This window comes from Numida meleagris, chromosome 1 (assembly GCF_002078875.1).
Source record: "Numida meleagris isolate 19003 breed g44 Domestic line chromosome 1, NumMel1.0, whole genome shotgun sequence".
In the NCBI taxonomy this organism is placed as follows: domain Eukaryota; kingdom Metazoa; phylum Chordata; class Aves; order Galliformes; family Numididae; genus Numida; species Numida meleagris.
Window position 1 is genome coordinate 107,886,758 of NC_034409.1, and position 24,590 is coordinate 107,911,347.

At 46.2% G+C, this 24,590-nt stretch overlaps 2 long non-coding RNA genes across 2 annotated transcripts; one reads left to right on the forward strand and one right to left on the reverse strand.

Annotated features, from left to right (window-relative positions):
• On the forward strand, nucleotides 967-15,288 carry LOC110403520. Its single transcript, XR_002441700.1, has 3 exons — nucleotides 967-1,991; nucleotides 3,122-15,028; nucleotides 15,154-15,288. It is a non-coding gene; the product is annotated as an uncharacterized LOC110403520 (long non-coding RNA).
• On the reverse strand, nucleotides 6,077-23,334 carry LOC110403518. Its single transcript, XR_002441696.1, has 4 exons — nucleotides 20,956-23,334; nucleotides 13,176-15,526; nucleotides 8,694-9,567; nucleotides 6,077-6,209 (listed from the first exon to the last, which is right to left on the reverse strand). It is a non-coding gene; the product is annotated as an uncharacterized LOC110403518 (long non-coding RNA).

The following is a 24,590-nucleotide window of genomic DNA, read 5'->3' on the forward strand; positions in this document are numbered from 1 at the left end:
GAAGGGAAGGGAAGGGAAGGGAAGGGAAGGGAAGGGAAGGGAAGGGAAGGGGCTACACAATGACTCCCTCCATTTTCCTCCAGCAGCCCAACATTGCTCCCTCCCTGCTTAGGCAGCCTGAACCCCCCAGCCTCACACCAGGGACACAAGGTTGCATCACCCCACCACCTGACCCGAGGAGTGAATGCCACCTCATTGTCATCACTTCAACTGACATCGTCTGGGTGAAGAGGATGCTTGATTGGCTGCCGCATGAGCTGCTGCCTGAGATAGTGGTCCCCTGCTCTGACTGCAGCCTGCCTGGCATGCCCCAGGTCAAGGAGAAACCGTTCTTGCCTGGCAGGGAGATAAACACTGTGCTGCCGAACGGCTTATCGCTTTCTGCAGCCATGCTGCTCCCTGCCTGTGCAGCCAGCTGTGCTGGAAATGGGGACACCTGCTTTGTGATCCCCCATGAGGATGCTGAGCCGAGGGGTCTGCAAAGACAAAGGGTTTATGTGGCACACAATGGAGGGTGATAGTGGAGGACTCCAGAGCAAAGGAGCCTGGGGATAGCAGATTCTGATGCAAAACTAGGCTAGGTTTGTCTATTTGTCACTTGCGTGTATGCACAGTCCTCCAGGTAAAATTTAAACTGGGGAGTTGAAAGAGAACAGGTGAGAGGGACTGCAGGAATGAAATGCTTAACTAAAACCTGCACATTTTATTGCTTTGTCTTTGCTATTGTGTCCTCACTTTCAGTTCAGTTGAGAACTGCTTATCATAGCAATCCCCTGCATTGGCATTTGAGCCTGGAATAGAAGTACAGCTTTTTCATTAGGTTTTTGTCAGCTGCTTGAAATGGCAAGAACAAAAAATTGTATACACACAATTTCCCTTCTTTCCTTTTCTTTCTTTTTTTTTTTTTTTCAGGTTTTGGTAACTTCGGGTCAGTTGAATTACAATTACAGAACTAGCTTCTTTTCCTTCATGCTCTATAGGGAAAAAAACCATGGGCACTCATTTCAGCCTCCTGCCTGGATAAGACATCTTGGCTGTGTACAAGCCATGCCTATCTTACTGTTTCCCTTCTCTCCTTACCCCTCTTTCACATTCCGTCTATTTAGATTATTGCGTTATGATTTTATAGTGCTGTGCCCCACAGATTTTGTCTTTTGCCATAGCACCTGTGCCCACTTTCCTGCTTCTTGCAACCTTCTCTTCCAGCCCCACTATTTCTCAGCCTTTCTCTTCCCAGCACAGATGCTTACTATTTTCCTTCTCAGTGCCTGGGCACTAGCAGACTCTCCTTGCCCAAGATTTGGTTGGGAAAATCCTACTGAAACTTGGACTGAGGCAAGCTCAGATGCTCTAGGTGGGAAAGCCCATGTGAGGCATTTTAGGGACCTTTAAGGAGTGGTGCAGTGGAGCATGTTTAGCAAATACAGAAATAGAGAGACACCAGAGACCCAGCTGGCATGTAGATGGGGTGCATGTGGACTGCAGGGCTCTAAGGTGTTGACCAGGTATGTGCTTTTAAGCAGAAAGTAAGAGGCACATCCCCGGCACTGAGGACACTTCCAAATTCCAGGCTCCAGCTCCATGAGGAAGCTCAACTCTGCCCAACGTGGAGAGAACACTAAGCCAGGAGAGGATGGAGAAGAAGGATGCTTTTCCTCTTCATCTCAAACTTGAAAACATTGGAGATGTTTTTACTGAAACCCTCAACCCAGCATGGACAATTTCAGTTAAAACCATTTACTTCTGGTGAAGTCATGATGTAACTGAGATGGAGTCTGTGACAGAGAGCCCAGGGAGCACCGGAGGCCACAACCTGATTGTCATGGGGAGGGTGATGACGTGCTTGCAGAGGAGGTGGCAAGCTCACAGCTACAGCAGCACTGAGGGTCATAGTGCTGTGAAGCCCGATGGGAAGGTGCTCTGCTTCCCATGTATCCACCTGCATGAGTTTTGTGCACAGATCTGACCTAAGCTGCAGCAACAACAAACTGGTAAGCTCCATATTCGGTAGTGCAAGGCCTGCTTTTACTGATGCAATTAGATACGAATAGCTGGTGGAGGGTCTGGAGCACAAGTCTTGCAGGGAGTGGCTGAAGGAGTTGGGATTGTTCAGTCTGTTCAGATTGTTCAGGAGGCTCAAGGGAGACGTTATTGCTCTCTACAACCACCTGAAAGGAGGCTGTGGTGAGGGGATGTGACACTGAGGGCCATGGTTAGTGGGCATGGTGGGGACAGGCTGACGGTTGAACTAGGTGATCTTATCTGTAATTTCCAACCTTAATAATTCTAGGATTCTGTAATTTCTCCTCTGACACAGATCCAAAGCTCAAGCTCAGGTACTTGCCATCTTGTTTGCCAAAAGTGAGCAGCGTCATTCATACTACCAGACAAAAGATACCAATAACACAATAGTTGCTCTTTGTGAATGAAACTACCCAAAACTGCATTTGAAAGTGAAAAGCATACAGTTGCATGGAACAGATTTAAGAAAGATTTATTTCTGGTCATCTTGAATCCTTGAGAGAGAAATCTGGATTGTGGAGGCAACCATTTCAAAACCACAGCACAAATTTCTGAACATTTTTGAAATGTCAGAGGGGAGAAACAGTTGAAATCTAAAGCCACGTAGGTAAAATGTTTGGTAGGAAGCTACAGCTGTTGGCTCAGCAGTCCTGTAGGGCGGGGTTGCCTTCCCCTCCATCATTCCCGTTTCATGCAAGGTGCCTGAATGCAGACACTGAAGCCAGCAGCATGAGTTTCTTGCTGGTGCCAAGCACTAACTTTCTGTTTTTCAAGCCCAAATCTTGCTTGCAACCAAAAAAAAGTAATAACCCAGCTCACCAAGGGGCTCAGCCATCCACAGGAGCTGAGAACAGCCAAGCTTTGGGCTTAATCTAGCACCAGGGGAGGCAGTGACTTTGCAGTGACAGATGCTTGCAAGGGCATAGAGCTGGGTGATCAGCCAGCAGAAGCAACAAATGGGAGAGCTATCTGAGGGAATTAGCTCAGAAGAAAACTGACTAAACTTGTGAAAACAAGGCTTGCTAGTCATTGGAGTAGATTTGGCAGGCTTGCCTTTATTTTTTAACATTTTCTAACATTTTCACCATGCTCTGCAAAGGTGGTCTCAGGAAGACTAGCAGATGAAGGACTTACCTCTGGACTCTACTGACGAGGAAATGTGCTGAGCCATGCTTTTAGTCTCAGAGAGAATTGATTCATAAAATAAGGAGAAGATAAAGAAGGGGATGGCTCTGCAGCTAAAGCAATGGGTGCTGAGGCAAAGCTGGTGTGGCAGAATGACCTGTGTGACTGCAGGTGGAGAAGCTCCTCTTGATGGATGCACAGGGAAGTACTGTCCTCCCATGTCAGTATGGACTAAAATCTGCCCCTTACACAGGCTGTGCACGTAGCCTGGTATGACAAAGCCTTGATCTCACCTGGAGCCTGATAGCAACATCATACTGCAAGCACACAGCCACCCTCAGACCCTCTGAAACACTGAACATCCTCTGCTCTCTTCGGTCCTTCATGTCCTAGGGGGTTTGCACCTATGATATACACGTATACGTTTGTGTGTGTCTATGCATATGCATATGAATGTCATTTTATCAAATCACCTCAAAAACTCATGGGTGGGCACGGGATGGCATTCTTCAGGCACAACAGCAGCACTGGGTGAGCAGGACAGCCCTTACCTATTTCCCAGCTCCCCCAGAGATGGGCCAGGTCATTCATGAGGGGCTTTTCCGTGTAAAACCATGGTGGAGTGCCATCTGCTGGGCATGTACAGGGCTCTTCTGGCAACAAGGAGGAATAAAGCAAAGGAAAAACCCACAGAAATTGGCTATGTCTATGCTGGGACATGACATTTTGCTGAGACCCCTCCTCAGCAAGCTGGAAGGGAGCAGCATCTTGCAACTTGTCATGGTGCTGCGAAGTGTTCAGTGCAGGTGGCCACTGGCTCCCACCAACAATCAAACTGCCCAGGAGAATTCTGGAGGAGAATCCCAGTGCATCTGTGCCAAAAGCACACCAGGACCCACCCTGATAGCGTGGATGTACCAGCAGTAGTGATGTACCAGTAGGAACCAGTGCCTAGGGACAACTGTTGGTAGTAGTCGATCTGTTAGCATAGATGTTGTCTTCATGTGATGTGCTTGTGAAGGACCATACCAGTGACAGGGAGGCAGAACAGGTTTCATACTTTGCAACCTTGACTATCACACACAGCAGCTTTGAATGAGATCTGAAGGTAGCTGCTTCTGTCCGTCAGTTACACAGGGAGTTTGCCCCCTAAATGTACAGCATTTGGCTGCCTCAAGGAGGCTGTGTGAATCCCTTGTGCTTAACATCTCTAAAGGGAAAGTCTCCTCCTTTTGAGCCATTTCTCCCTGCTGCATCTTCTCTGATTCAGCACAGATGGTGGCAGTTATTGAAACCTGAATCACAGTGGCATTTTGTTAACCCTCCTCTGATTACAGTGTGAACGAAGAATACAAAGGAGGAGGGCAAGAAAAAGGGGAGAGCGGGACGCAAGCTGCAAATTAAAGGCAAATCACAAGCTTGGACTCTGCTATTGTGCGAGTGGGGAGGTCCAATTTTCTACCATGCCAGGAAACTGCAAGACATACCACAGTGCCAAAGATCAAGGCCAGTACACCAGCCATTAAGATCCCTGTTTTTTCTCCTATTAGAGATCCAGCTGCCTCGTGCATTTCTGTACAGCTGCAGCATGTTTCCTTCCCATCACAGAGAATCCAGGGAAACAACAGAAAAATATACGGGGACTGAGTTGGTCAAGGTCTCTCAGAAAATTTTTATAAAAGGATTGAATCTAAATACACAAATAAATTAATGTTAGATGTCTTTGCCTGCATGCAGTAACTGCTAATTCTACTTTCCTCAATGAAATACATCAAAAGTAAGCTTTCTCCCCATCCATCATTTGCCTCCCAAAAGTAGGAAAGGGACCTTGACGTCAAGGAATAGTTAAACCCAACAAGCGAGAGGTAACGTGTCCTTCAAAACAAGCACATTCTTTCCTGACTTCATGGTTTTATTCACGTCCTTCCAGCCTACTCCAAACACAAACTTATCACTCTCTTTTTTTTTTTTTTTTTTTCCCAAATCAATAATAGCTTGCACAGGGATTGTGGAATGCTGCATTTGAAAGCCTCTCACACACTTTGTTGAAGTAAGGGACTGATAATAATTAATAGCTGCCAAGGACATTCAGCCTCACTGAGTGGCTGTTAGCATGGTTTTCCCCTAGACACAGTTTAGACTGAGCCTTTCCAGCTTTCCTAGACAGCAACTGAAGACCAGACGATTTCTCTGCACTTCTGTGCACAACCCCCTGCAGAAGGTGAAGAGAACATTCTGTGAAGACCTTGGACCGAAAATCCTTGTCAATGGATGCATTCTGCACCTTTTCTAGAAGCTCTTCCCATGCAGCAGGGCAGTTCAGCTGTGCTAGAAAGGCACGGCTTCCCCACCCGTATGGACATCTGTGATTTGGGTAGGTGAAGTAGCTCTGGACAGGCTTCCAGGTCACAGGGGAATATCAAAACACCGAAACACTGCGTACTGGAGGCTGAAGGATTTGTTCCAGATGGTTTCTGCCTCTTGCTCTCATGATTCAACCACTCTGATGGGGTTAGAAACCTTAGGAATTGTGCCTGGATCGTAAGCTGCCTTTATTTCGTAGACATTCTGGAGTTAGGCCTAAAAGCAATGCTTTTGGGAGCAACTAGTCTAATAACATCACTCAACACAGTAGCTAAAGGAAGTAAGACAGCTCAAGTGAAGCGCAGAGCTCCTGGCTCTGCAGCTGACTTTTGTCAGCTCCTCTCAGACCAGAGGAAGAAAGTTTTGGAATTCTCTCATTTTCTTCCTTTTTGCTTGGGCCAGCTGGAGACAGAAGAGCTGCAGGGCCGGCAGGCATGGAGCACACTGAAGGCAGCAGTGATACAGAAGAAAAGCAATCTGACAGGCAGCCAGGAAAAGGAAAGATCCTGGCCCTGAGTACTTTGTAGGGCAAATCTGGCAAACGCCAGCACCTGCCATGTTCTTTGTGGTTTTCTCTCTTCAGTAAAATGCATATGCTCTTCTGAAGGTGCCAGTGCTTATGCTTGGACAGGAGGAGCGAAGACCTTTAGCCTGGCTGAGCACCTCGATTTTCCCAGAGCTGTGTGAACATCTTCAGGCTGTAGGATTAGACAAAGACACAAGATCAGACCAACATCTACATAAATGTGGTCAATGGGAAAGCTGTAATGGGAAATACGTGTGCAGTATGTGGCAGCTTGGAACATATCTATCCCATGAATGAGTAACTGGGAGATAATATTTGCTTATGTCAGGGCCCAATCTGGTTCTTACTTCAAGCTGTCAGTGGCCAAAAGAGCAGTCTAAACAGAAGCAATTTAGTCCATTAGCAGACATCAGAGAATCTACCTGCCTTGACAAAACCCAGCTATGTTTCTAATTAAGCAGAGATAGCTCAGAGTTTCTGTTGCAGCCACTGTGGTTACAATCCCAAATTCCCACAACAAATTGCATACATTTCTCACTGCTGGCAGAATTACCTATTTATCTACCATCTCTGGTCAAATGCTGGAGTGCATACAGAAGTGCTATCATAGCCATTACCTGAAATTTGTCTGAGTAGGGCTTGTGGGATTTGGTGTTTGACACCAGGTGTTCTGCCTGAAGGGCGGAAGCTTCCTTTTTAGCACGAACAAAGGAAAGTCACTTGGGGCTTGGACTTCCCTCTTGTTCTCCATCAGCACAGGGAGAAGCTAGGACCCTGAGTCAAAATTTATCATGTTAAGTTCCTTCCCCTCCTGCTTTCTACAGGAAGCCTACTATTTTTTGTTGTTGTTTTTTGTCCTTTCTTTTCTCCTATACATCCTTCCTCCAGCTTTCTACACAGCCCATAGAGAGGCCTTCCCATGCTGCCCAGTTCCCTCTACAGACTTTTCCCTTGTTGTTCACTGTGCCAGCACCCAAAGAATCACAGAAACACAGAATGGCTGAGGTGAGAAGAGTCTTTTGGTGATCACTTTCTCAAGCAGGGACACCCAGAGCAGGCTGCCCAGGACCATGTCCAGGCAGCTTTCGAAAATCTCCAAGGAGGGGACTCCACAAATCTCTCTGGACAACCATTTTCATTATATGGTCACATTCACAGTAAAGAAGTGTTTTCTGATGTTCAGACAATCTACTGTGTGTCAGTTTGTGCCCAATGCCTCATCTTGTCACTGGACTCCACCAAAAAGATCCTGGCTCCATTCTCTTTGCACTCTCCCTTCAGGTATTTGTATATATTGACAAGAACTCCCTGAGCCTTTACTTCTCCAAGCTGGAATTATTTTGCTTCTGCTCTGCTGGTAGAAATGAAGGAAAACACTCTCTCATGCAGGCCCTCATGCACATTGACTAAGGCCCACACTTTATCCAGGGCTGCAAATGAAAGTTGCTTTGTCATAGGTAGATCAGCCTACTTGTCTGTGCTATTAGTGAATCCCCAATGCGTAATACCCCACTGGCATTACACCAGTTAGCATGGGTATGAGTGGAGGGCTCACTGTGAAATCTATTACAGGGCCAGGCAGTCCTCAGGAAGTTGCTCCTGCTGTGGAGGCCCCACTGTGATGAGGGCAGCCATGGCGTGGGCCTGCACTTGGTTCTCCTCAGAACTAATGAAGAAGGGAAGAACAGCTCATTTATTCCCTTGTTGTTTTCTGAAAACCCTCTTTTTGACATTCCCTGGATACCAAAGTTGACATTCCCAGGGTATCAAGGTGCAGCCTAGACGTGGTCATCCTGAATTGACACTGGGACAGTACTTTTACTTTCAGCTTATAAATATATTTAAAACTATCAGCTCGTACGCTGCACCAGTAGTCAGTGGTCAGGTTTCATCCTTGCTGGCAAGCAGAGGGATAATCCTGCTGTCATCTGTGCAGCTGGCACCTCATGCTTTGCTGCTGTGGAGATCCCCTCCTGCCCCTGCATGCCCTGTGCCACCAGAGGAGAGGACCTGCAGTCAGCTGTGTCCCTGCCACGAGCACCCACTGCCCTGGGAGTAGAAGAGGGCTATTACTTTGCCAGTCCCTTGCATGAGTTTAGCGTGGGTTTAAGCTCAGCTTAGCATGCTGCTGTGGGGTGGAAAGGGCCAGAGGCAGCATGGGTGACTGCCATCTTCTTCCTCCTGATGGAGGAGCTGGGGGACAAAGGAAGGAAGGGTGAACACAGAAGGAGGGGACACTGGATGGGGAGACAGGGTGGGAGTGGCAGGATGGCACAATAAGGGGCTTCAGTGAAGCCTGGAGAGGGGTGCAGGGAGGGAAGAAGCCCGGGCAGGAGGTGAAAGGAGAATTGTAACTGGGACAAGGGAGAGTGCTGGGGAAATAAGCCTTGCCCTTATGAAGAATGTAACTTTTTTTTTTTCTTTTACAGCCCTTTTATTTTAATTGAAGCCATTCTTCTTTTCTCCCAGCTTTCTTTGCCCATTCTTTTCCTCCTGGTATTTGACTGTCCATCTGTAATTCTGCTTCACTGTTTGCTAATTTTCCGTCTCTTGCTCTGCCAGTACAACTGTCATCGCATGCATTGTGCTATGTCCTTTATGAAACGATGTGCAGATAGCAAACACCCTGTATGTACAATACAAAGGCTGCTCTTACCTCTGTGTTGGCATCGACTCTCCAGCTGCAATTATCCTTTCATTTCTTCTCTTTGTCCTTTTCTGTTCTGTGGGCCTTGATTTTCCCATGTTTTCTGCAGCCTGGTCCCTTGCCATCTTTGCTTTCCCCTCTCTTGAGCTGAGCTGGTCCCTGTCCCTGCTGTTGGTATCACTTGCCATGCATCCCTCCCTTGCCTGGAGCAGCCTTGCTGAGGCAGCTGGAATGGAGCAGTGCAGTGTAACAGGGAGAACGTGAACAGCATCTACTGCAGATCTCTGTGGTCATGGCTAAGGTCAAAGAGCTAAACATTTATGGTTTGTGCGTGGGTGTAATATAAACAACAGCAATTATTCATTTTCAAAACTTCATAACTCAGCCAAAATTTGACCATTTTTGCTGGACTAATCACAGAGGCTGCTACTTCTAAAGATTAACTCGCAGTCAAACTTTACAGCCTTCCCCTCCCAGACAGAGTTTTGTTATTGCTATTAAATTGAAGAAGCCATTGTCACGGTTATAATGAGCTTCCCACCTCACCCTCTCCTGCCACTGGAGATGTGACCTTTGTGAGGTACGGCCCCAAAAATCATACTCTCTTGCATAGTATTTGCTTAGGTCAACTAGGGAAGCAGCAAGTACTTCAAAATACTTGAATATACATGAGATGGCTCCTGATGACCCTTCACTTGCCCTTTCAGAGGTCCCAAGTGTAAGGTAGAGGGTAAAGTTTCTTCATTATACCTAGATCCCCAAGAAAATCCCGTAGTAATCCCCATCCTTACGCTGCCTGCAAGAATGCTCCATCCTCCTTCTGCCATCACATGCAGTGTAATCCTCCTTTTCCTGCGTCACCCGTTCAGTGATCCTTCTTATTCTGCAAGATCACATGCATTGCTTATAGCAACCTCCCTCACACTTGCAGGGCAAGCACCAAGTCCAGGAGAAAACACCCTTCCTCTGCTTCTCCCATATGTTGCAAAGAAAGCCTCCCTTTTTACCTGCCCCCCCCAAAAGCCCAGTGCAGTTTAGATCCCATTTCTCTCCCTCTGATGCCATGAGACCTCTCTTCCTCGAGTGGTACCAAAGGAAGTGCTTATTAACTTAGCAAGCTAGCTTTTGCTGCCCGTCATTGAGATTCATTTCACTTTGCTGCGATAACCTTTCCCACTCACCCTGATCCTCTGAGGCCAAGAGCAAGGCAACAGCAAGCTGACATTTTCTGTCTCAACAAAACAATGAGACACACTGAAAGATCAGATGAGGGCTAGGTTATTCTGCCAGCTCCCCCATGCACTCGCGTCCTTGCTCCACACACAAAGCATTGTATTGCAAACCAGTATGCTGCTTAGTCACGAGAAGCCTGTACGAGCTTGTAGCCTCAGGTAAAGAGCTGCATTTTTTCAGTGTGAGAAACAGGGAGCAAGATGAAGAAAAAATACTCTGCAAAATGGCCTCGTTGGTATGTGCAATCCCAAAGGGTCAGGATTCATATACTCTCTTTCTGCAGTGTCACATACCCCAGTGCAGCCACGGCAGTTCTGGGGAAAGAGCTTTACACATTATCCATCAGTAGCTGGGGGCAAATAGGTGATCTCAAAAGCCACTGCTTCCTTGATTATTGTCATCTTGCAACTCCAATGGAGCAGCAAAATTGAGATGGAGATAATAAGATACCAAAGTGATGGTGAGTTGCTAATCCGTACAAGCATGGCTGTGCTGCTCCTGAGACAGCCCCTCTTGCCTTTGGTGGAGATGACTCAATCCAGAAGGGGTGATGAGGAGAAAGATTTAAATCAAACCCAATTACTGGGGCTTGATAGGCTTCCCTGGCAAACTGTCTGGGATTGACCCAGCAGTTGTCAGCTGGCTGCCTCCTCCCTTGACACTGCTCAGAGGGTTCAGAAGCCCTATGAATCACAGCCAGGCTCTTAACGATCTTCAGGGCCCCAAGAGCAAGCCCCTCCTTCTGCCCTTACAGGCACGCATGGAGGGTCTTTATAAAGGAGGCTGAGTAACACATGGCCTTTACCTAACCTTCATCAGTGGGCAAACAAAACGAGAAACGCCTCTGTGAGCATTTTGTCTGAGACTCTGGAAATGGCATGCTCTCATTGTGGCTTTGGAAATAATCCACCTAAGAGATTATTCTGGCGTGGCTGTGAGATAATACCGTGAAGCCATTGCGTGTGCTCAGCTCCCGTCCCTCAGGCACCTGGGCTCTGCCCAGGCCTCTCCCCAGACACATGAAGGGCTCGTGAAGGCAGCGGGCAGGACCTGACCCACCGATAGCGCCTGGCTATCACAGGCAACAGATGCCTGCAGACATGAAACGAGAGGCAGGGGGGAAGCACAGCATGCTGCAGAGGGAGAGCTTGTTATCATGGGCCATGCCACAGCAAGGCCAGCACTCACTAGCCAGTACCTAAGCCTCCCCAGGAGGATGCAGGCCATTAAGCCTGCTGGAAAAATGATTCAGAAATGATTCTGAAACAAATCAAATGCATCCATTTTCTCCCTCAATGCAGTCTTACATGTGGCTATTAAATCAGACTGGGTCATAAATAAAGAATTGGACCAAAGCAGCATGAGCATTTTTATTAAAAAATGGAGAGTAATAAAGTAAAGCTGTAATAATAACATGAAAATGTTGACTAATATCTGTGAAAAGCTTGGAGAGGCATGGAGGGAATGAGCTATTGTGTTCTGTGGCGGGTGGGGTGCTGGTGAAGTGTTTGTGGTTAGGACAAACACTCTGAATTTTGCAAGCAGAGCTGATGAGTTCTAGGGTTTGCTTTCTGGAGACTCCCTGCACCCATGGGGAAATGGCTGGTGCTCAGGGAAGGCCAGGACAGCCGGGCCGTTATTGAACTCATCAGAGCCTCTTCCAAGGGCTTTGTCTGTCTTTTTTCCATCTCCCCCAGTGCCACTGGTAAAATATGTTCCAACATCACAGAGGCAGATGATGAACTCCTTGTTCCAGAGCCGTGCCTGGCCTGTCCCAGCACACCCAGCAGCACCCACCATTTTGCCTTGCTGAGTTGGAGCTGCGGCTGGTGCCTGGTGTGGCCTGGCAGAGGGAAGGCTGTATCTGCGGAGACGTCAGCAGAGCACAAGTTCAAAGGAGGGGAAGGGATAGGGAGATAAGAGCACTTTGAATCTTCATTTAAAAAAGAAAATCTGATTAAGATGTGCTGGCTAACTCGACACACATGAACCCCAACACCACAAGCCTCACAGCTTGTACATGTGCTGTAGATAATTATCAGTTTCACTCTGTGCTACCTACAGTGACAGAGCCACTGGGCTACTCCAGCACCTACCTGGGTTGCCCAGTGAGGCCCACTTGGACCTGGGTAGTAGGACTGGGGCTGAGAGTGCTGATTAGGCCAGAGGGGTGGGTCGTGAAATTCCGTGCATATTTCTGAAGCCATAAGATTATGGCAGAAGGCAGGTAACGAATGCCAGACCTTGAAGAGAGCCGCAGGTAGCCTTGATGTGAGAATAACATGACTTTGGGGGATGGCACAACAAAGCACCTCCCTTCCCTGTCTGAGAGGCTTCTGTTCAGTACCAAACCTCCCCCAAAGCTGAAATGACCTTCTGTCTGCCTGTCCACGGGAGGCAGAGACAGAGAGACAGGATGCAGACAGAGACAGAGAGGTCATGTTTTTGTTAGAAAGAAGAAATAAGCAGAAGAGAGGTGGTGAAACAATCCCAAACCCACAGCTCTTTGTGAGGGGGAGCTGGGAAAACTCTCCCTCTCTCTACCCATGCATGGCCCCACGACAGTTTTCTTTCATGAGCTCTTTGTACTTCATAGAATCACAGAATCATAGAATCATTAAGGTTGGAAAGACTTCTAAGTTCGTCTAGTCAAACTATCAACGCATGCCTGTAACTGCTTTAGACCATGCCACTCAGTGTGACATCCACCCTTTTCTTGAACACCTCCAGGGACAATGACTCCATCACTCCCTGGGCATCCTGTGCCACTGACTCACCACTCTTTCTGAGAAGAAATGTTTCCTGATATCCACACTTCATCCACAACCTCAAGATCGCCTTCACTATATTCTGCAAATCTTCAAGGGGAAATGCTAACAATTACTACTAAGTCTCACACTGTGCACCCTCCCACTACCCCATCCTTGTGGAAGATTGTTTTTTTTTCGTACACTTAGTCCTTCATTTCATGGGACTTCATGCATGGGGAGCTTCAAGGTCTCTAAGTTATGAAGCCTAATCTAACCTGCAAGATGCTCTGGTAAATGGAGTGTTTACAGTAGGCACTGCAATACATCAAATGTAGCTCTGAAGGCTTCTGAGGAACAGCTGGAGGCCAATAAGATAGTCTGGATTTTGGGGGGGAGTGTAGAAATATACCTATAAATAATACTTTCCATCTATGCCAAAAACCGAAATGCAAGCATCTAATTCCACAGAGAAGAAGGCAGCTCACTTTATAGCAAAGTAGATACACACCCTGTTGAGTATTAGATACATGCTAACTGATGGACCTTCTCTGGAAGTTCGGTTGTGTCCCACTTGGTGATCAACTGCATCTCTTCAAATAGAACATAAAACATTATTTGTTTATTTTTGCAAAAGATACAGAACATAAACCTATTCCCACAACAGTGCTTTAATTACCCCAAAAGGCTGACAATAAATTTACATTTTGATTAAGAGTAATGAATTATGCATGATTGCTTAGCAGTTTCTACATAGTTAGCAGACAAGCACGGGGAAATCTACAGTATGGATTGCAGAAATTAATCCTGACAAAAGAAGAAGGCGGCCATTTTGTTTGCAGTAGCTGACCACTTAGGAAAAAAGTCTTTCCCAATATCAGACTGTTAAAAATATCCTACTGAAGCTCTGCTACAAGCTCCATATTGTATTATGGTCTATGAGAACTGAGTTCATCTTCTCTCTATCATGACAACACAACACTTGAAGATCATTTCAGTAGAAATTTAGCCCCTCTGAACACTTTAGGACTGTGTATGTAGGAAGAGTGACGGCAAAACATTTTCCATCCTCAGCAGGGACACGGAAACACCAGCCTAACTGCCAATGCTGCATACACCCAGGATTTTGCTATGTTTTGTCAGCCCACCTGTCTTAAGTGTTGCTCTTAAAACCATAGCATCCATTCAAGGTGAAAGAAAAGGGAGGAAGTTAACTCTTCTGGATGCACAAAACAGCGTGTATATTTGAGTACATACAAACAAAATCCTGAAAAACAAAAGCACTAGAGGATAAGCTAGACATGCAAAGAGTGCTTGAACTGTGACTTCTGAGACTTTTTACATCACAGGTTCTTAACATTAGGAATAGGCATTAGAGCATCACTCCTATGTTATTTATAATTTCTCTACCTGTTCTGCCTCTTAAAGTTTTAACTTTCAAAACAGTTTATGTTTTAAAAAAAAGTAATAAAAACATGAAAGGCAGAAAGAAAAATGAACCATCAAGGAAAAAAACATCTAATTGGAACTATCATCTCAAACTGTAATTTGACAAAGTTGCTTGACTTCCATATTTTAGCAGCTTGTTTTGACATCGTAACAGCAATTGCCTTCTTCAATTGCAGAATGATCTGTGTTCCAGCCCTTCTCTGCTCCTTACTGGAGGTTCCAACCTTCCATACTTTTGTCTGAAGGAGAGCACTACCATGGAAAGTGGACCCCACAGTGAGCAGCCACTGTGAGCTTTGCATGGATGAAAATCTGAGTTTTGCAGGAGCCAGAAAGGCCAGTGGAGAGGTAGCTCAGAATGAATCCACAGAGCTGAGTTAAAGCCCATAATTCTGCAAGTGATGGCACTGTGTGAAGTGGACTGGGGCTCAGTAATTCCACCTGACCACCACGGATCCAGGGCTCACAGATCCCAACAGGATCCAGGGCCAACAGATCCACCAGTGCAAGGGACAAATTGTTAATGTTAGTAGAAGACTTGCAGAGAACTATTTGTGAGCTGGATGGCGTCTGGATCCAGGAGCTGCTATACAAGCCATCTTGTTCCTGCTGGACCTTTCCCGTTAGCCTCAGCTGAAAATGGTCCCCTAACTCGTTTCACACTGAGATGCCAAAGAGGTGGCTGTGCTTGTTATTCATTTTCTTCCAAGACTGGGAGAAAGCACTGAGCACAAAAATGTCATTCACTGAGACAGTCACTGACTGAGGCACTCCCTGTTTGGGCAGACCCTGAGCCAGATCAAAGTCCTCTTTCAGACAGTGGCTCACACCACAGAGAAAGGGGCAAATCCCTCAAATTCAGTAGTCACACCATAAGTAGTCCACAGAACATCCTCCCAAACTGCTCACTTAAAGGTACATTTTTGACGCTTTTTATGAAATAACTCTGTTTTCGAAGTATGCTTCTCTCCCCCAAGCACATTTCTATCCTCCTAATTGCTTGCCCATATAATGCTTACCACTCCTTCTCTTGTTTCCAGATGCTAAAGCACCCTGAAGGAGAACTACAGACACTTGCTTAATGTTATTGTTCCATTTAAGTGATCACTTGTGGTGCCAAGGGGATATCATCCCTTTTCCAGGAAGAAGAAAGCATATTATAACATTGTCTGTACAGACACAAATCTCATGGGGAAAATATCCAAGAATGTCCAAGCTTGAATTCTGATCTTCTTGTACAATCCCAGGCAATAAACAGAAATAACCTATTGCATTTTGCAAAATGCAGTCAGTGAACTCAGTTTTCGTCACCTACCAGTGTGTCTTCTGCTCCCTAGCAGTATTTTTGGACTGCAGATTCTCCGGTATGCAAAATCTCTGCTGTATACACAGAATGAGGTGTCAGGACTGCACCTACAGCAACAAAGTAGAGTGGCTTTTTTGTTCGCCAAGAGCAAATCATAGGAGTATTTGCCAGAACCAAAATTAACTAATCAGAGATTTAATAACAATAAACACATCCTACAAGTCTCTCACCAGTACCCAGGAGATACCTTTGTTAAAAGAGGTTATAGCCGTAGTTACGAATGGATTTGGGGCACCTTGTTGATGAACACATAAGAACACCAGAAAGCAGAGGGCATCATTTTCAGTCTCTTTTTTTCACCCTGCTTTTACAGAAATGAGAGATTTGACAGGTTTGTTTTTGGTCTGTTTTTCCACTGTTGCTGATATGTGTAATTTCTGTTACCCAAAGATGCCTAAAAGCACATAAATGAATAGGCTGCTGCAGTACAGCAGTACCGAAAGTATTTTACAATAGGTAAAATATATATATGAAAGCCCAAATTGAATGTTACCAATACCTTCATCTTTAATACAGTGAACTCTAAAGGAGGCAAGCAGAGCACGACAGGACTGCACCAGGAACTCTGAATTCTCCCTGGACAAAGGTACAGAGCATAAAGCAGCCTGCATCTTTTCAGACAGGGTGTTCTCAGTAAGCTGTCAGATAGAAGAGGTCCAGCTTCTGGACAGTGCTGCTACTTTATGGCACATTTAAAGTTAGAGTCACATGTGATAGTAGTCATGCCCTACTGGAAAAAAAAATCTTTTATTTTGTTATGTTGCAAATATAGAGAACATCCTTTGTTAACATCTCTGCCCTAAAGCTCCAACAAAGAGCAGCAAAGTGGTGTGAATACATCATCATTCAGTGCATCAGTACAAAAGACTTCAGTAAATCTCGTTACTCATTATCATGCGTCAGCTCATTTTAGTAGTTTCATTTGGTGATATTTTTTACAAAACTTATAGCAATTACCTTGTTAAATTAAAAGGCTGCAAGAGACCATCCATTAATTTCACACAGGCCACTGAACAGCCACCATTACAGATTGAGGCTGTTGCTACACCTTATCGGAAGTCAAATTTGTGACCTTGAATCGTGGCAGTATGATCTCATTACCAGTCCCTGTAAAGCAGCCAATCCCCTAGGTAGGACTCTTTTTGTTTTCCTCCTTGAATTTCCCCTTTTAGAGTGTGATTCTGGTGACATTGAAGGGTAATGTTAACCAGTTCGGCCACCAGAAGCTACACCTAATGTTCCCAAGTTACTGCCTTTTGAATGAGTGCTTTCACTGAGGCTGGCTGTGAAAAAGCACCTGGAAAGAAACCTGCTGCAGCCTTTGATGTTGGAGGTGGTGGGAGGTTTCAACATCTCTTGGCTTCCCCACAGACCTCCAGGTGCTAAGGTGATTTTTGATCCCCATCAGTCTGCTGGGCAGTTGCCATGAAGAAAGCAAAAGAACAACTGCTTTCAGCTGCTGGTGTTTACCATTGTTTGCTCTTTAACTGAACTCTCCAGCACCAGAGGGGGATGTTTGACTAACACGAGCATGACGTTGGGTTTCTCACAGCACGGCCCATTTGGTTGCTGTAGCTTTGCTTGAAGCAGGTCATAAAGAAGAATTAAGCTCCTTCCTTTACAGAAATGCAAAAGCCCTCCAGTTCAGGCAGGCTTAGCTAAAGGGAGAAGAGAATGTCTGTCTTCCGAGCAACAAAGTGTGGAGGTAGCCTGCAAGTGTGTCAGTAGTGCGGCACTGCTCTACCGACTCTAGCCCACAACCATCACAATAGTCTCAATTCCAAAATCCCTATTATGATGCGCAGGTGAGCTAGGTTTTCAGATTAAAAAAAATATACATTTCCCTCCCCTCCACAAATACACATTCACACACACTTCAGCCCTGGAAAACCCCACACTTTCTGGTTCACTGAGAGCCCAGCTGTACCAAATGAAGTGAGCCAATGAAGGCAGGCCAAGATGTAGGCTTGGTACAGGACTCACAGGTTTGTTTGTATCCATCGACAAACTGCAGGCTTTGCCCCATGTTGGCACAGTGCTGCCTGCAGAGTCACACAGCTTCTGGGCTAGAAGTACCTTGCACCTGAGCGACACGGTGTGCATGCAATGAATTTGGGTCTGCTCTCACCCACCCACTGAGATGCATCCTAAGAAATCTAAAGACACCAGAAGATAAACGCGTCACAGTTCTATGACCGTGATCAGGGTAGGAGTATAAATATTAGACAAACAGATAGTAGCAATCTGGAAGAAGATACTTTAAAAAGGAACCAGGCAAAAAAAAAAAGTAATAAGGATGAAAGGCATTTCAAATCTTTGGGCTTGGTAAGAGCAGGTACTCAATGGAAAGAGTGTGGACAGAGCAGCTGAAGAACTGGAGGACATACTTCCAGCCAGAAGGAAACTCTCAACTAAGCAAAATGGGAAGGCCCCAGAAGGTCAAGATAGTTATACCTGTAGCTGAGACCTGAAGAAAAGATGCAGGGATTAACCCAAAATTAGGGGTCAACGTATTTTTTGGCTGGGGAAATAATGCACACATCACCACATAAGTCTTTCATGTAAGTGTAAGCACAGCCTAGCAGACTCTGTAATTTTTTAAATGAAGGCAAAGGGATACATAAGAGAGACAAAGTTCATACCTATTCCTTGTGTACCAAGCAAGGTAATAAGAAGCAATTCTGCGACATTTGGCTCGTCACACACGCCATAGCTATTAGGCCAAGTCAAAGAGGGATTATGGTTTAAATAACCATAGAAAATGGAACACAGATTCGCTCACATTCTATAAGAACACTGCATTAATTCCAGGATATTTTTTCTTGTTACTAAGATGGCCCTACAAAGCAGCAGCAGCTAAGCAAATGGCTTTTAGAACTAATTCTGGTAGTTATGGTGCACCAGGTAGTCATCCACAGCCGAGTGTGGATTTAGACAGCCTTCTGGGCAGTTTGGCTATAGACATTTCACTGTTGTCTGTTGTGTATTCATTTTCAACACTTTTATTGAAAACAATGTTTGGGTAAAGAAGCTGTGCTGGAAAGAGTGATGGGGCAGATACCAATCCTGTCAGCCAAGTACAATGCTCACAAGGCAAGTTTCCTCCTGATAATGGGCAAGGCACAAACACGCTAAGTCTGTGGCCAAAACAGCTCTAGCTGGCTTCTCTGTGCTCCGAGCCCAGCAAGCAGCTCATGAAATTGGTCTTGGGCAACCTCCTTCTTCCCAGATCAATCTGAGGTTCTTCATCCAGCTGCAGGCTCACAGGAAGCTTCTCCCCACCTGCCCAAGAACCTACACTCCTCTATGTCCCTCCATGTCTCTCCACATTGCCACACATTCTTCCATGTTCCTCCATAACACCCCATGCTCCTCCCCCACAACTCTCCAGGTCCCACCATCTCCCTCAGTATTACTTCACAGCCTTCCATCTTCCTCCACATTCCTCCATGTCTCTACACCCCCCTGTATATGCCTCCATGTCCCTGGCAGGTTGCTACACCCTGGGAAGAGGGAACACTGAATCGAGTGTTCTGCTGGGACAGGTGCAGAATGTACTTTGTCTTTTCTTTCTGCAAGGATCAGGGAGAAATGCCAGGAATGCCCATTGCCACACAAAAGCAGGCTGCCTCCTTGCCTCTGAACACCAGGTACACTCTCTGCTTGCCGTGTTCGTTGAACTCGGCTGTGTTTGCTCCCTAGCAGGATCATTCCTTACAGATCCTGGCACAGAGACCCGGTCTTGTTCTGGGTCTGTAAGTACTAATAATGTGCACATACCACAGTAATGAGAAGGAGCTGAAAGTTGGAGTGAACGCTGATGTGAAATGATAACAGGCTGGGAACAACAGCACAGGAGAGCATAGGAGTAAACTACAATGTGTTGGCTCACGGGAGGCACAGCTCAGTGTCTTGGAATCAGACTAAAATAACATCTGTGCTGAGGAACAGGAAAAAGGACATGGAGGTGGTTGGAAGATGGTTCCTATAGAGGCAAGTGCTAGTCTCTGTCAATATCCCGTGGAACTGGTCACAGAGGGGATGGAGCATGCAAAAGGGAAAGGAAAGGTGCTGCACTATTTAATCAGGATTACCTGCAGATGAGGAAGGAGCTCCCCAGATGAATCCTGCTATGAGGCACACCTTTGGGCTTCAGCTCCCGTCTCCTGATTTGTGCCTTGTGCAATTTCACCGGCACTGTCAGCCTTGCAGAGGCTGGGAAAAAGTGACAACCAGCCTGGGAACCACACCAGACAGTGGTGTGATGCAAAGAGTGAGTGGAGAGACCAGCATTTACTGGGAAGAAATTACACGATATAACCCAGATTTGCACTCTGAATGAGAAGTGGAGAACTTCAAGGAAACATGGGAAGGGAGATCTCCCAGCACACTCAGGAATTGCACTGAGCCATGAGCAGGACTACCTGAGAAGCTAAGCAGCCACATGCTGTCTCCAGGAGCTGTAGGAGTCTGCAAAGGATGCACAAGCCTTTTCTGCACTGTGGCTCTTCTGCTTTCCAGATAGCAGCTGGGGAGTGCAAATATTGGAGTGTTACACTGAGGGAGGGAATTTGTAGGGACAGATAGAGGTGCTTCAAGTCCTTCAGAAGATAACTGGTATGTTCTGTTGGGCTGAGGCTGTGCTGCATCCTGGAGTCAACATACAACAGGGTAAGGGCAAAAACGATAAGATGAAAAAGGGCCTAGAATTTGCTTCCTCCAGCAAGGTGGCAATGCTAAGCAAGGCCTTTTGACAGAGTCACATTGGCCTCAAGCTGTCCTTCCAATATACCAGTATTGTCCTTCCAATACACCTCCTCCCCAGGCTGCTCCTCTCCAGCCCATGAGCCCAGCAGCATAGCATGGCTCTGTCCCATCAGACAGGCCCTCACCCAGTGTAAGCTGCTTTCACTTTGCAAATTACTCGTGGCATTTCCTGTAAACACGATCAACATCACCTGCAGGCTGTGGGCAGGCAAGCAGAGTGACATTACAAAATGTCTTCTGAAAGGGCAGGCTGCCTCATTTTTTCCATTGTTTCCCAATTTCCATGCTTGGGAGAGCTAGAAATTGTGGGGTGGGGAAAACCCAACATTGACTTCAGCAGAACTTGTGTTGTACTTTCCAAAGCCGTCCATAACCTCATTGTGGAGCTGTCCTTTCCCTAGAAAACCTTGGGTGAGAAAACATGGTCAGTGCTCCATCTGCTTTCCAGTCTCCTATCCAACTTCTGTACTCACTATGCCTGAGGAAAAAACACTTGCAGCCTAATGTCAGGATAGAGAGCAAGCCTGAGGAGGAAGTATAAGCAAGGAGAGCAAAACAGAGCTGTAACATAAATAGAATGTAACTAATCTCACATGCTTAGAAAGTCCTAATTCAAGCTTCCCCAAGTCATGACATTGGATTAGAGTGACTTAAGCAGTTTGCTTTGAAAAGTACAGGAAAACAGGTAAACAAAGAAACCTTGGCCTACCTGGAGGTCTGTTTGTCTTCTGATATCCTTGTCTTCAGGCTTACTGTAGACGGCTCTAAAGATATCCCTCTGACCATGAGGCCTAGAAACAGCATAGAAATGGGTAGCTCAGATTCTCATGTGACCACCAAAATTTATAAGGCAATAAATATCACAAGATCTATGTCAGATCACAAGAGCAAGGAAGCATCACCAAACTTGCTGCTAACACAAAGCAAAGCAGAATGACAGGGTCACCTTACACTGGCATATACTAATGAGGTGCTGTAAGAACTGGCTTCAAGGACTATTTGAAGTCAAAGTTATTTTCCCTTTGTTTGCCTTTTGATGGCATTTGCCTACACCTTGGACGGGACAGGAGGGTCACCTTGCTAGGAGCTTTATAAAGCCCTTTTTATTTTTTCCTCAAAAGCTCAGAATCCAGTGAGCAGTGGGGTCCAGTGAAATAGACCTACAGGACTAAATCAGTGAGCCAAGAAGATCCACGACGACTGGACCTAAATTATTGTTCCAGAGATGGAGAGAAAGAAAAATAAAATAAAATCCATATGATGTATCATCACAAAAATGTGAAAGAAACTTAAATACACGGCTGCAGCCAATGCAAACTGGCAAGATCCCAGGCTTTATTGGCGCTGGCCCAGTGGGGTTGGTGCCATGTGGCCCGCAGCCGTGCCAGAGGCTTTGATTAGATGAGGAGCAGTGATTGATGAATGAGAAGGCAGAGATGCAGGGCAAGTGGAAGGGGCATAAGGAAGGGAGACAGAGTGAGACAGAAGCAGTCAAGCAGCAGCAAGTTTGGATATGTGTAGCTATTAGAACAAAATCCCCAAAGCTTAATTTTTATGGTAAATTTCTGAGCCCATTTCTACCCAGTTCTGTCTTTTTCCAAGAATGGTCAAAACTCTCTGCTGCCCACAAGGGCTCCATGTCACAAGGGAGCGTGGTCTCTTTGAAAGTCACAATATCCTCTTTTAGATCAGAACAATTTGGGACTATCCTAGTGAACATTTCTCATACTCTCTCTGCTCTTGCAGATCAGCCTGGAAAGGGGGAGAGGCATGCAAAGAGGAAAACTAGTTAGTCTATACTTCTAAACCTCCAAGAATCTGAATTTATTTGGGATCAAGGTAGCTGTAACTGAGCAGGTTGGATTTTCACCTCAAGATTTCCCCTTTCCCTTTCCCTCCAAAACCACACTGCATGCACAGAGTTTCATGTGGGATATTTCTTTGTGGTTCTTGGTGTCATCTGAAACCATTACCCCAAGTTATACATTGACCCATGGTGTTATGCCCAGTGAGCAGGAAAACTGGCAAACAGGCAGGCATTGTGCACAGCCAGCCCAATACACCTTCTTTATCAGTGTGGTCAGGAGCTCTCAGGGAGAATTTTGGAGAGCGTTTTGCCTTCTAGCAGCAAAGCTTCAAGGTGAGATGGCAAAGCAAAAGGTTGAACCATAGAAAAAGTATAGCATTTGCCAGCTAGAGAGTAAGCGAAAGGTTTCTGTGCCTTCTTTTTCTGACTAGGATGAGAATGGCCCAGCTGCCCCAACCTGCAAGAAACCTTCATACTCAGAAGGTACCAGAATGAGCAGAGCTTACCTGCAGAGAGTTTCAAAAAGCTTATATTAAAATTCAGGAGAGCTTGTGTCACCTCCAATTCCAGTGGAGGATGTTAGGATACCAGAAGAGCTAACTGCTTACTTGGGAATGGGGAGCTGGGCACCAAGGGTAACCCCAGCATTGGCTATGCTCTCAACAACAGGCATCATCCTCCAGGAGCCAACTATAGCAAGTAGACTCAGAGAGTAACAGAGATTGATTAATGGCCCCAAAAGGGCAAGGGGATAAGCCAGGGTCAGTGTCCGTCTAGAGGGTTCTATCATGAATTAAGGCAGAAAAGGTCAGTAACAGGGCTGGAGACAGAACTATAACATGGGTCTGAGGACTCCATCCAGGAGGTAGGGCTGGAGACAAGCTACCTGTGGCACAGATCTCAGAACCATCTGGGAAACAGGGCAGGAAACAATCACACCTACAGCATGGGTCAGGCAAAGACTGGCAACCCCAGGCCAAGCTGAAATGGGTTGTCTGGGCTCAGGGGCAGGGTGGGGAAAGGCTCCGGGTGAGACTGGTCAAGGCATTAGGTGTTGTTAGTGCCCTTGATGTACAGGTTGGGGGATGACCTGCTGGAGAGGAGCTCTGCAGAGAGGGAACTGGATGTCCTGGTGGACAACAGGTTGGTCATGAGCCAGCAGTGTGCCCTGGTGGCCAAGAAGGCCAATGGTATTTTGGGGTGCATTAAATGGAGGTGATCATTCCCCTCTACTCTGCCCTGGTGAGGCCTCACTTGGAGCATTGTGTCCAGTTCTGAGCTTCCCAGTACAAAAAAGACAGGGATCTCCTGGAAAGAGTCCAGCAGAGGGCCACGAAGATGATCAAGGGCCTGGAGCACCTCTCTTTATGAGGAAAGGCTGAGTGACGTGGGTCTGTTCAGCCTGTGGAAAAGAAGACTGAGAGAGGATCTGATCAATGTCTATAAACAGCTAAGGAATGGGAGGCAAAGGGATGAGGCCAGACTCCTTTCAGCAGTGCGTGGTGACAGGACAAGGGGAAATGGCCACAAACTGAACCATAGGAAGTTCCACACAAATGTGCATAAGAACTTCTTCACAGTGAGGGTGATGGAGCACTGGAACAGACTGCCCAGGGAGGTGGTGGAGTTTCATTCTCTGGAAATATTCAAGACCCACCTGTGCAGCTTGCTGTAGGGAGCCTGCTTTGGCAGGGGGCTTGGACTCGATGATCTATAGAGGTCCCTTCCAACCCCTACAATTCTGTGATCCTGTGAAATGTAGTGGGAACAGGGGTATGTATCTCTTTGAGGAATAATTCTTTTCCATTCCTTTAGTGAAGGGTACTTGATGTGAAGATTTGCTGCAGAAGTACCAGATTCTTAACCAGTGCCTGCATGAGGAATGCCTGGAGAGTGGGTCTTCATGCAGAGCCTGCCCTCATACCAGGCAAATCCTGCTCATAGAGCTGCTATTTGTTTGTCAGCATCAACTCCTTACAGTGTACAATGCGCTCCTTAAAAACAACATTAACAGAGGTGCAGAGTCCAAAGTTAGGAAATGCTATGATTAAGGCCACCTGTGGCCTTACATCATCATCCTTATGTGTCTGCCTTGGGAAATAATCTCTAATTGCCTGCTTTATAAATTCTTACCTCACTCAGAGTACAAAGTTGCCAGTGCACTGCTGTTTTGGTCTTTGGTCTATTCTGCATCTGTGATCACATGTCTGCAGGCTTTGCGTGCTGCTTGTTGCTCCAGCCCTGTTTTAAGAAGTGATTATTTCACAGCATTTTCTCAACTCCCCATCACTAATGCATCAGAGTATTTGCCAAGTGGGTTCACCAAGCTCCACAAAATCCATTTCAGGATGGAAAACTGAGGCAAGAGAAAAAATAAACAATTTAGGTACTGCAACTGGGAGTGTGAAACTATCTGAGACTGAGCTTTCCCAGCACTCAACATTGTACGGTACTCAGTAATTTTAAGGACAGATGCCACCACATTAAACTGCGTCATAAAGCCCACAGTGTGTCTGCAAGTGAAATCCTGCTGCTTC